The sequence below is a fragment of the Chelonoidis abingdonii genome, chromosome 1 (assembly GCF_003597395.2).
Source record: "Chelonoidis abingdonii isolate Lonesome George chromosome 1, CheloAbing_2.0, whole genome shotgun sequence".
Lineage (NCBI taxonomy): Eukaryota > Metazoa > Chordata > Testudines > Testudinidae > Chelonoidis > Chelonoidis abingdonii.
In genome coordinates this window covers 334,133,314-334,145,553 of record NC_133769.1, presented here as the reverse complement: position 1 = coordinate 334,145,553, position 12,240 = coordinate 334,133,314, and the positions used below count along the sequence as shown (strand labels likewise).

The 12,240-nt window shown below is 44.0% G+C and overlaps 1 protein-coding gene across 11 annotated transcripts in view; it reads left to right on the top strand.

Moving 5' to 3' along the window:
• The first annotated feature begins 957 nt into the window (after positions 1–957).
• The window catches only part of ZMYM2 (zinc finger MYM-type containing 2), a 218,398-nt gene continuing 207,115 nt past the window's right edge, over positions 958–12,240 (top strand). For 2 of the 11 annotated variants that reach the window (XM_075061673.1, XM_075061684.1), the window contains exons 1-2: positions 962–1,103; positions 2,026–2,082. The gene's annotated coding sequence lies outside the window, so the exon portion shown is untranslated. Of the gene's footprint in view, positions 1,104–2,025; positions 2,175–12,240 lie in introns of all 11 variants that reach the window. The other 9 variants (XM_075061674.1, XM_075061685.1, XM_075061676.1 and 6 more) reach the window with 6 other exon arrangements.

The window sequence follows — 12,240 nt, the reverse complement described above, 5'->3', positions numbered from 1 at the left end:
GAGGAGAGCCTGGCTCTCGGGGTCTTGCCGCTCTGAACTCCGCAGACCACCCCAGGGCATTGCCTGGAGCGCCCTGCGAATGTCACTGCAAGGCAGAGGCGCTTCCAACTGGCCCTTATCTGAGCCGCAGCTTGGCTTGAATTGGTCCCAAGTTCCCCGTAGCAGCTTCCGACAAAATGGAGGACGTTACCACCACTACCACCACCACCACCAGCAGCAGCTTCTCCATGAGCCATGGCGGCTGCTGATATGGCTCCCTCCCCCAGCCTGGGTGGGAGTTCTTAGTGGAAGAGGCGAGGAGACTCCTGAGAGGGACGTGGGTGTGGAGAGTCTCTGCCCCGGGGGAGAGGACTGTGCGTTCTCTCGCTCTTCTGTGGGGGAGGGTTTCCATTAGCCACACTGTCCTTCATGGAAATGGCTCCAGCACAGGTTCATAGTCCTGCCGGGGGGCGGGGACCAACCTATAAGAAGCTGTGGACGCGGAGTGCCTGCCCTGCCTTCGGCGAGCATGGGGTAAATACCGTCTGCCCACGGCTGGGGCTGTTGCCTATAGGGACTCTGCACAAGGATGGGATAGGGTAACACACTGTACTCTCCCCACCCCAACAGTTGTCTAGATGAGTGTGGCCAGTCTTGCACCCATACTTCTGCAAGTTACTGTCAAACAGCTGTCCTGGGAATTGGAGCGGAGCCCCCATCGCTTCCCAAACCCAATACCCGGGTATTAGAACTGGTGCTGCTAATGGGCAATGAAAGTCGGGTTTCTCTAACCTGATGGATCAAAGTGGGACGAACTGTGGGCGTGGTTGGAAGAATGATTGGCAGCTTTTAGACCCAATCTGCTACAGGACAATCTGATGGACGGACGGTCCGTCCAATCGGCTTGCCAATCGCTAAAGCTCACCCTCTGTGGGAGCCAATGGGAGGGTTACGGAGGCCGTTCTTCCCCAAGCTCGGTTGGCCCTGCTCCTCCTTCCCCTCGCTAGCAGCTGCGCTTAGCCCGGGACTGGACCGAGTTAGAGTTGAGGCGGCGGAGGAGTAGCGCGGAGTGCGTGTGACCGGGGGGAGGGGGAGACCCGAGCCTGTGAGCGGTGGGGAGCTGGGTAAGGTGGGGACGGGGAGTGCCGCACCTAAGGGCGGACAGGGGGGCAGCTGGAGGCTCAGAGCTGCCCCTAGGGTGGGGATGGGAGGGGAGCCGCCGAGCCTCACAGCCACCCGGGCTAAGTGCCCCAGTGTGGCGTCGCTGCTGCCGCCTCTCGTCACAGAGAGGGGCGGGTAGGACTGGGGCAGCCCCAGTGACAATCTCGGTGTGGTGGCGGCGGAGGGGGTAAATCGGAGGCGGGCTGGGGCAGACTCGAGGGCGCAGGGGTATTTGGGGGGAGGGGTGTTTCAGTTTTAGCGCCTCCTATTTTAAGTCGCTCCCTCCGGCTCCGGGCCCTCGGCTGTTGTTGTGCCTCGTTTCCTCGCCCCCTCCCGCCCGCGGGTGTTTCCCTCCCTTGCCCGGCGCTGCGCTCCGCGGATCCTGCTGCTGCCGCCGCTGCTCCCCTCCTGTATTGTTTGGCTGGGTGTCTCTAATGGCGGACAGGAGGCGGCAGTGCTGCTGGCCGACTGCAGGGGGGCAAACCCGAGACCCGGGGCAACTGCTTAGGGAGCGTGCGCGGCGCAAGGGCGTTATTCCAGCACAGAGGGGTGGCTACTGAGGGCTCTGTGCCCCCCGCGGCAGGGGGCTTCGCTGAGGGACTGTTTGGGCAAGTTAGCGGATAATAAGCCCTCCTCTGCTGCCGGGCTGCCTCTTACTTGCACCTTCCCAGGAAAGTCCCCGGGGCAGATCCATGCAATCCTTCCTTCAGCGGGGAGCTGGATGTCTCTTTGGGGCGATACCCCATAACCCACTGGGAAGGCCATGTGTAGGAGTTGGGGGGGGGGGTGAGGGAAGTGGCGGGCAATGCAGGTAATACCTGCCCAGGCAAAGGGGACGCTGCTGACTCCCCAGGCCGCATGTTAATCTCCCTGCCTTTCCCCCAGGCTCCAGCCCAGTTTGGTGCAGCCTTGGCAGAGACCAGAAAGGAGAGGAGCTCCATTGTGAGTGATATTTATGTATCTATTTCTGCCTCAAGTAGCCCTATCTTTGGGGAGGGGTCAACCCCCTTCTCCGTTGTGGTGTGGGGATCGGGGTAAGAGGAGGAGCGTCCGGCATAGGGTGGGGGAGATGCCTGGGTGCAGCAGCTGCTTCCCTGGGGCGAAGCCCCTGTAATGGCTGTGAAACGGCTCCTCCTCGGGTTGGGCGCTGCTGCTGCAGGCATCGCTCCTGTAATACCAACTCCAGCAAGCAGACGACGGGCTCCTGCCGCTCTCACGTTACTCAGCTGGGGAGGGGGGAGGGCATGTTTCGGCTGCCCTCTAGAGTTTTAGATTGTACATTAAAATACACAACGTGACACATTTAGCCATCTTTAATTTTATATCTTTCCTGTAACCTGCCTGTAGGAGTACGGGGGAAGGCAGAGATCTAAACTAATCCAGTAATTCTCAGAGCCTATTCCAGTGTCTGGCCTTTGTGTAGTTTGATCAGTTCTTGCTGCCTGGGAGTTTGCTTGGGTGATTCTGTCGGGTGCCATTGGGGTGTCACATGTCACAGCAAGGTTCCCGCGTTAAGCAGCCATCTGTCTTGCTTTTTCCCCAAAACTGCTGAGGTCACCTGAGAAACCCACACCTTGTCACTGATCCGTTTGTGTCTTATCGGTATGGGATTTTCGAAGCAGATTGTGTTCTCTGTTAGGTGTTAGCTCACCTAAGGAGAAACGACTATTAATCCCTTTTCACCTAAGTTCTGGGTGTAACTTGTCGCAGGTTTGCACCTTTTTAGTAATATTCTTTTCTGCGCCCTGTGGAATCACGAATCCCAAAATTACAAAGTAGCGCAGTGAAGGCGAAAGTAATATTAGTGTCTATAGACACAATGTATCTTGAGAGCTCGCCAGACTGGATGCTGTCGGTGCTGTCGGTCCCCACTAGAGGCTGCTGCAAGGATCTACTGATTGCACTGAAACATCTCGTTAACAAATGTGGTGGAGGCAGAACAAAACAAGAAGTGAGCACATACTTTGGGGAGTAAATTCGATTTTGTGTAGAAGTATTCTAAATCTGAAAATATTCCTAAACATTTACATCTTGTTTGATATCTAAATATTACAGAGCATAGTCAAAGAAAGTAAAAGAAAGTTCTTTTCCAGTAGTATTGGACGATGACTACCTTGCACTTCTTATTATGTACATAGATACAGAGACTAGGTGGCTCCGTAAATAAATCCACAGCTCTAATTCTATGGCATTCATGTTTGGATTTATTCTGAAATTCTAAAATGAGCAGTAGCACTGACCATTAGAACTCCCACAGCCTCTAACTATTAAAGAGCTTGTTCTAATATAATCTCTGATTTGTTGCAGTACCTTATTTTTAATTTTTATGTTTGTATGCTGCGTGTGGTATAAGGCTACCTTCCAGCCTCAGCTCTTTATATATTCCAGCATAATAACTATTGTAGAGTTTGTCTGTAGTACATATTGCTGTAATATCTAAGTTCTGAGTAACATAACTTATGTCAGCATTGCAGAATTCTACTAGTCTTCTCACTCAGGGCAAGTAACCTTTTTCAGAATGAGTGAATAAACATAATTAGGTTGATTTATCATCATAATCATCACCACCACTATTACAATGGCAAAGGGAAGGCAAGTAGATTATTGTGCCTGGACTAGTACATTTTCATGACCATCTTGCATGTCCACCTGCTAGAAGACAAGAATAGCTTTATGCAAGACTCTTTCTGTATAAAAGTATAGATAAGAACCAAACATCTTGAACCATCATGGTGTTCTAAAGGCAGATGTATAGAGCAAATCCCTTTTTATAAAGCCTCTATTTAACTATTAATAAACTAAGTCACTTTTAATTCTTCATTGATCCAAAATCTTTTGTTCCATTCTACTGTTGTTTTTTCTTTGGAATAAAATGTTGGGAGGGATTGTTTTGACAAGTATATAAAAACAAAGTTAATGTGAAATTCTGTATCTTCTGTGAATTGAGCTTGTGCAAAGCACATGTGAAGGTGTGTGGGATCAAGGTCTCAGCTGATTTTTTTTTTTCCAACTGTTTTAGTAGATTTTGTTGACTTGGTCTTGGCTATTCGTTGTGCCTTGTCCAGCACTACCATTTTCACATTGCTGTGGCGTCTTTCATCCTCAAAACTTTGTATTGTACAGAGAACTACTGAAGTCTATCTTACATCTTTTATGGTGGATGGCAACCAAACTGACACAGTGGATAATAGTGGAAATGGGAAATTTGATCAAGGACATTAGGGCCAGTACTGCTACTAATGAAAAATGCTACAAAATCTTCGACACTTTTGCAGAGTAGGCATTTTTTGTTAGATTTTCTTCCAAAAGGCCTGTTTTCCTCAAATGGCAATGAATTCTATCTGAAGTACCCTAGAATGGTGAAGGGTTATGGTGCAGGCAGCCTAGTCGGATCAAACCTGTTGGGGAGAGAGTTTGTCTAGTCCAGGAAGCTGGGTAAAAACTTGTTTAATGTAGACCGTATAACTGTGTGTGTTTAGAGTCTTCTTGGCTAGCAGAGTTCAGTTTTGTTTCCTGTCAAAAGCAGTTAACTGCAACTTGTTTTATTATTAAAGCCAAATTTTTGCCTCAGTGATTTAGGTTATGTCTACACTAGCACTTATGTCAGCAAAACTTTTGTTGCTCAGGAGTGTGAAAAAACATCACCGTGAACTACATTGTTTTCCTGGCATAAGCACTCGTGCACAGCGCTCCGTTGGTTGGAGACACTCTCCTGATGACCTAGTTACCGCCGCTCATTGAGCTGGGTTTATTATGTCGATGGGAGAGAACACTCCTGTTGACATAATGTGACTACATTAGTGCTCTTACAGCAGCACAGCTATATCGCTGTGCCACTGTAAGCTTGTAAGTGTAGACATGGCCTTAGTCATGTTGCCATCCTGGAGCCTGTGACTTAGTAGCTTTCTCATGGATGGGAGACTAAGTTCTCTTTGAACTCTGTTCCTTACTGCATGTAGGCTGCCTGCTAGTCACAAATGTTGCTGAAAGTGGAAATTAGTATGTCTTGTTGGTTTCTTGTTCTTTGTGCAGGACCAAAGCTCATTTCCTAGTCACTTGAGTTCTAATACTATTAGGAGAAATCTTTCACCTGAAAGATGTTAAGAAATGGGCTAGGAATATAAAGACACCTATGGTGTATAGTTAACTTTTATGTCCCTTTTCACTTGATACCTTGATATATTGATTAAACTCAACTTGCATGTACTTAAATAGTGATTTTGTGCAGTTTAAGGCCTCTTCCAGTTTCTGGAAGTGACAGTTACAAGACAAAACTTAATTAATCTGTGAAACTCAGTGCCACTAGATATCACTGAATCCAAGAGCTTTATAGGATTATATCAAGTTACATGATAGGATAAAAACTTAATGCTTCAGGACTTAACTCTTGTCAGTTAGTGATTGTCTTAAGAGATTTCTTATAGATCATTATTTCATAATTTGTCCACTACAGGGTTTCTTGCATCTTCCTCTGAAGCAGTTGGTACTGGTCATGGACACAATAGTGGTTTAGGTGAATCACTATTCTTATCTGATACGGCAGTTTCTGTGGTCGTGAAACAACCAGGCTGCTTTCCGCTGGGTATCTAATTTGGGGCTCTTGTCAACAGCCTAACTTGTACTGGGGTTTGTTCAAATTATTTTAACTGGGAAATGTTTACAAAGTTATTTCTGTTAATGTTTATAACTTAGGTTGTGAAAGTCTTACTAATTCAGCATATCCAAAATGAACCAAGGTCATTCAATTTTGTACTCCAAATGAGCATTTTCAGACTTGACACTAAAACCCATTTGAAGTTGAGTCTTGTGTGGGCGATAGCTCCAAAGTGTGTGAGTGTTTTTTTTTTTAAATGTTTAAACTCCCTTCTGTCCCCATCCTGCACCCAGTCACACTGAATGATTATTTAATGATGATCTCATGCTTTGGGTGGTAGTCTCACTTCAAAATTTACATTCAAGATTTTCAGTAACTTAAATTTAAATCTTCCTTTGCTATTGGACTTCAGGTGTGCACTGTTTTAAATCTCTAGAACATTCAGCATTTAAATGTATTGCCTTTTCATAGAATGCTTAACATATTTTTGCAGACTGATTTATTGCAAGAAACTACATACATTTAAATACTAAATTTGTTCATTTTTGTCCATTGTGAAAAAGCTTTATTGTTGGGTTACCTGGAAAATTTTTTTTTATTGCGATTGCACCAAAGGTGCTAATCCGGGCTGTAGCCCCGTGGTATGACAGGTGCAATACAGGTATCTAGAAAGACATGGTCCCTACCACAAAGAATTTACCTTTCTCATTAGCATGAGAAGTGACAAATGAATGTGGAAAAACAATGTTGCCCCCTTTTTTCCTTCCCCAGTCTTGGATATTATGTGAATTAGTTATGTGGACATTTTAACAATACCAAATCACTTAAAAGTATTGTCCTTCTGCCCTGTTCCCACCTGTCATTAGTTGGACCAGAAGTAGGTCATTAGAAGAGGGTAGTGGCCTTACATTAGTTAGTGAGGGCATTCTATCTGCATGAGGCATCGTAGTGGAAAGCATGAAGATGGCTGTCAAAAGGTCAAACTGGCATTTGAGATTGGCATAATTGTGGCAGAGCAGAAAGGATGGGGGAAAGTTGATAGTTATTATTATGGTTGCAACAGCATACTGAGGCATAAATTGAACCATCTGCCATCTCTCTTCCCTCCCTCTTTCCCCTTCCAATTTAAAAAAAAAAAAAAAAAAAAAAAAGTGCAAGCTGGAGTTGCACGCTGAGAAGGATTTCTTTGATTTGTGTAATTTTGGGTGTACATTGCCACCATGGTAATGAATGCTATATATATGCCTATTAAAAAATTACGATGCTAACTTCACATACTTTTTACCTCCGTTCAAGATCAATTTTCATAGTGTTTAAGGCCAGAAAGGACCAACAGGGTCATCTAGTCTGATCTGTATATCACAGGCCAACAGCACCATCCAGCAACTGCTTAAATTAGATCAAAGTATTACAACTCACAAAGACTAGACTTGTGTGTCACAGGCAGAGAATAGCAAGGCCCAAGGTACTCCAGTGGCTGAGGCCCAAAGTACCCCAGTGCCTGAGGCCCTGCAACGGCAGGGAAATTATTGTTTGATATACCCAGATAATCCTGGCAAGTGATCACGATCTATGCACTGCAGAGGAAGGTGATCACAATTGAGTTCGCTGCCAGTGTGACCTGGGGCAATATTTCTTCCCGACCCTACATATGGCAATCAGCTAGACCCTGAGCATGTGGGCAAGAGCCAAGTACCTGAGAGAGAATGCTCCGTGCCACTTCTTAGCTGTGGTACACCCTGCCCAATGTCCTAGCTACAGCTGTGGCCATCCCTGATGCTTCAGAGGAAGGAGACACAAAAAGCTCCCCCCCCCGCCCCAAATACATTGGGGTGCGTGTGTGTGTGTGTGTGTGTTTTGCAGGCTATTCCTTCCTGACCTCTGCAGCTGGCCTGCTGAAATCCTGAAGCATGAGTTTTTAGGAATGTAAGACATAAACCTGAAGTGAGCCCCAGGGCTGCTGAGTCATACCTTTTATCACAAGCAACCCCATCATACAATCACTCCTATAAATATGTCCAGCTCTCTTAAAAAGTTGTTCTCCCCCCGCCCCTCCTATTGGTAGGCTGTTCCAGAATCTCACCCCTTAGATGACTAGAAACTGTCTTCTAATTTCCAGCCTGAATTTGTTCATGGACAATTATATCCATTTGTTCTTGTGTCAGTACTGTCGTTTAGTTTAAATAGGTCTTCACCCTCCCTGGTATTTATCCCCTGATGTATTTATAGAGAGTAATCATATCGCCTCTCTGCCTTCTTTTTTGCTAGACTGAAAAGGCCAAGCTGTTCCATTCTCTCATAAAATACGCCCTCCATTCCCCTGATGATTCTAATAGTTCTCTATACCTGTTCCAGTTTGAATTAATCTTTCTTGAACATGGGTGACCATAATTGTATACAATATTCCAGATGAGGTCTTATGATGCATTATACAATTGCATTAATACTACTTTATCTCTACTGGAAACGCCTCATCTGCTGCATCCTAGGATCATGTTTGCCTCTTTTGCAACTGCATCACAATGGTGGCTCATGATCATCCTCTGATCAACCCACGCACTCTGGTTTCTCTCATCCTCTGTCACTTCCAGATGATAAGCCCCCAGCTTGTAGCAGAAATTCTTATTATTAGGTTCTAAGTGCATGACCTTGCACTTTGTGCTATTGAACTGCATTCGATTTCTATCACTTCGGTCTTCAAGGTCATTCAGATCTTCCTGTATAACATTCTGATCCTCCATTATATTGATGATGCCTCCCTACTTTGTATCATCAGCAAATTTCATTAGGATATTCCTACTTCTTGTGCCAAGGTCATTTATAAAAGTATTGAATAAGTTCCAAGACTGTTGCTTAAGGAACTCCACTAGTAACCTCCATCCAGTCTAGTAATTCATCTTTCAGCACAACCCTTTGCCTTCTCCCCTTTAGTCAGTTCCTTATTTACCTTACAATTTTTATACTGATCCCCATCTCCCCTAATTTAGCTAATAATTTCACTGTAGTAGCATGTGAAAAGCTTTACTGAAGTCCAAGTATATTAAATCTAATGCTCTTCCCTTAACTATAAAAATAATTTATTTTCTTAAAGGAGGAAATCTGGTTAGTCTGACGTGATCTACCTTTGGTGGTAAACTCATATTCATTAGATTTATTTCCCTCCATGAATTTAATTATTCTTTCCTTCACAGTTCTAAAGCCTCACATACTATGGAGGTCAGACTAACAGGTCTGAAACTGCCTGAATCACTTTTTTCCCTTTTTTAAACATCGGTATGATGTTTGCTATTCTCCAGCGTATGGTACTTCCGCTGAATAGCTATTTATTAAAAACCCTTGATACAGGAGTAGCAATCTCATGTGCCTGTTCTTTCAGGATTCTGGGATGGAAATGATCTGGTCCTCCCAGTTTGAGCGCATCAAGCTTCTAAAGCTTTTCTTCCACCTTAGATGTGATGATTTCCATATCTAGACACTCATTTCTGTTAGCTGTACTGCCTTAATGCATGTGCTCCCTATTATCATCCTTAACTGAAAATCGAGGCAAAGTACTCATTTAGTTTTTGGGCCATACCTAGATTATTTTTAATCTTCCCACTCACACTGCATTGTGGCCCAACCTCATCCTTCTTTATCCTCTTTTTATTTATATAACTAAAAACCATCATGTTAATTTTCTTGGCAAGAGTTAATTTAGCTTGACTGTTAGCTATTCTCACTTGATTCCTACATTTTCTAACCTCCACAATGTAGCTTTCTTTGCTGATCAACCCATTTTTCCATTCCCTATATGTTCTCTGCTTACTCCTAATAGCCTTTTTGAGCTGGTTATTCATCTGGCTGGGTCTGGAGGTGAAGACATTCTTTACAAGCCTCTCCTTCCCCCTCCCTTGATTGGTATGCAAATTTGATACTATTTGTATGGTTGGTGTGAAGAAATTCCAAGCCTACTACACATTTAAGTCCTTGACCTCTTCAGTCCAGTTAACTTCTGTAATTAATTCCCTTAATTTCTCAGTCTGGTCTTTTTGAAATCAAAACCAGGTCATCAACTTTTTTTTTATTATCCTTCCAATTTTTTTAAACTAAATCAACTTGTGATCACTCAATCCAAGGTTATCCTACATGAGCTCTTTTGTGCTGTCCTCACTGCTTTCCAAAACAAAGTGTAAAATTGCATCACCTCTTGCTGGTTCAGGGACAATTTGATGAAGAAAACTGTCATCTGTCACATCCAGGAATATGTGGGCCCTTCCAGTATTAGTATAATTTATTCTCCAATTTATATCTGGGAAGTTAGTCACTCATTCACAATTCCCATAAGTATTTCTCTCTCTAATAATATTAGAGATCTCTGTCCATAGCCACATCTGACTCTAGGGGGTCCATAATAGACCACTAATGCCATTCAAATAGAACCTCTTTTACAATCCATCCCTAAAGTGATTTTGACCTGAACAGACCCCACCACCTTTTACCTTTTTCTCTCTCCTAAACAGCACATGCTCTTTGATACCTGTATTCCAGTCAGTGCTATTCCGCCATGTTTCTGTAATCCCTATGTCTGGCTTGATCTCCTGCACTAGTACTCACACTTCCTCCATTTTATTGCCCATATTCCTTGCATTCATGTACAAGCATTTCAGTTGTTTTCTCTTGGACCTCTCATCCAGTTTTCTAGTCAGATTAGATATTGCCCTTTCACTAAGAATAACACTTGACTACTACTGAAATCAATATTTCACTTTCTTTCTCCTGGCTGTCGATAATCTTATCTCATAAAGAATAGCGGAACATCACTATATCTTCATTTAGCTGACTTCTTTTTTTTTCCCCTCTCATGTTCTGAAGCCAGGCATGGAGATTTCACGAGTCTCTCTAACCTACTCTCCATATCTCAGTTTTAAAGCTTTTTTTTTTCTTTCCTTCAGTCATGCCAGCCTTGATCCCAGAAAGTTAATACCCCTGGTATTCAAAGTTGAATGCATCAGTTGAGAATAATCTTCCATCAGATACTCCTAAAGGATGAAATACCTCCTGCAGCTTCTGCATCTGTCCATCTCTCCTCTCCTCTTTGGGTCTCATAGACTTAAGGTCAGAAGGGACCATTATGATCATCTAGTCTGACCTCCTGCACAATGCAGGCCACAGAATCTCACCTACTCACTCCTGTAACAAACCCCTAACCTATGTCTGAGTTACTGAAGTCCTCAAATCGTGGTTTAAAGACCTGAAGGTGCAGAGAATCCTCCAGCAAGTGACCCATGCCCCACACTGGAGAGGAAAGCGAAAAACCTCCAGGGCTTCTGCCAGTCTTCCCTGGATGAAAATTTCTTCCCAACCCCAAATATGGCGATCAGTTAAACCCTGAGCATGTGAGCCAGCACCCAGGACTTAATTCTCTGTAGTAACTCAGATCCCACCCCATCTAACATCACATCACAGGCCATTGGGCATATTTACCTGCTAATAATAAAAGATCAATTAATTGCCCAAATTAGACTATCCCATCATACCATCCCTCCATAAACTTATCAAACTTAGTCTTGAAGCCAGCTATGTCTTTTGCCCCCAATACTCCCCTTGGAAAACTGTTCCAGAACTTCCCTTCTCTAATGGTTAGAAACCTTTATCTAATTTCAAGTCTAAACTTCCTAGTGTCCAGTTTATATCCATTTGTTCTTGTGCACATTGGTACTAAGCTTAAATAATTTCTCTCCCTCCCTGATATTTATCCCTCTGATATATTTATAAAGAGCAATCATATCTCCCCATAGCCTTCTTTTGATTAGGCTAAACAAGCCAAGCTCTTTGAGTCTCCTTTCATAAGACAGGCTTTCCATTCCTTGGATCATCCTAGTAGCCCTTCTCTGTACCTGTTCCAGTTTGAATTCATCCTTCTTAAACATGGGAGACCAGAACTGCACACAGTATTCCAGATGAGGTCTCACCAGTGCCTTGTATAACGGTACTAACACCTCCTTATCTCTACTGGAAATACCTCGCCTGATGCATCCCAAGACCACATTAGCTTTTTTAACGACCATGTCATATTGGTGGCTCATAATCATCCTGTGATCAACCAATACTCAGATGTTGTTCTCCTCCTCTGTTATTTCCAACTGATGTGTCCCCAGTTTATAACCAAAATTCTTGTTGTTAATTCCTAAATGCATGACCTTGCACTTTTCACTATTAAATTTCATCCTGTTACTATTACTCTAGTTTACAAGGTCATCCAGATCTTCTTGTATGATATCCCAGTCCTTCTCTGTGTTAGCAATACCTCCCAGCTTTATGTTATCCACAACTTTATAAGCACATTCCCACTTTTTGTGCCAAGGTCAGTAATAAAAAGATTGGTCCAAAAACCGATCCCTGAGGAACTCCACTAGTAACCTCCTTCCAGCCTGACAGTTCACCTTTCTGTATGACCTGTAGTAGTCTCCCCTTTAACCAGTTCCTTATCCACCTTTCAGTTTTCATATTGGTCCCCATCTTTTCCG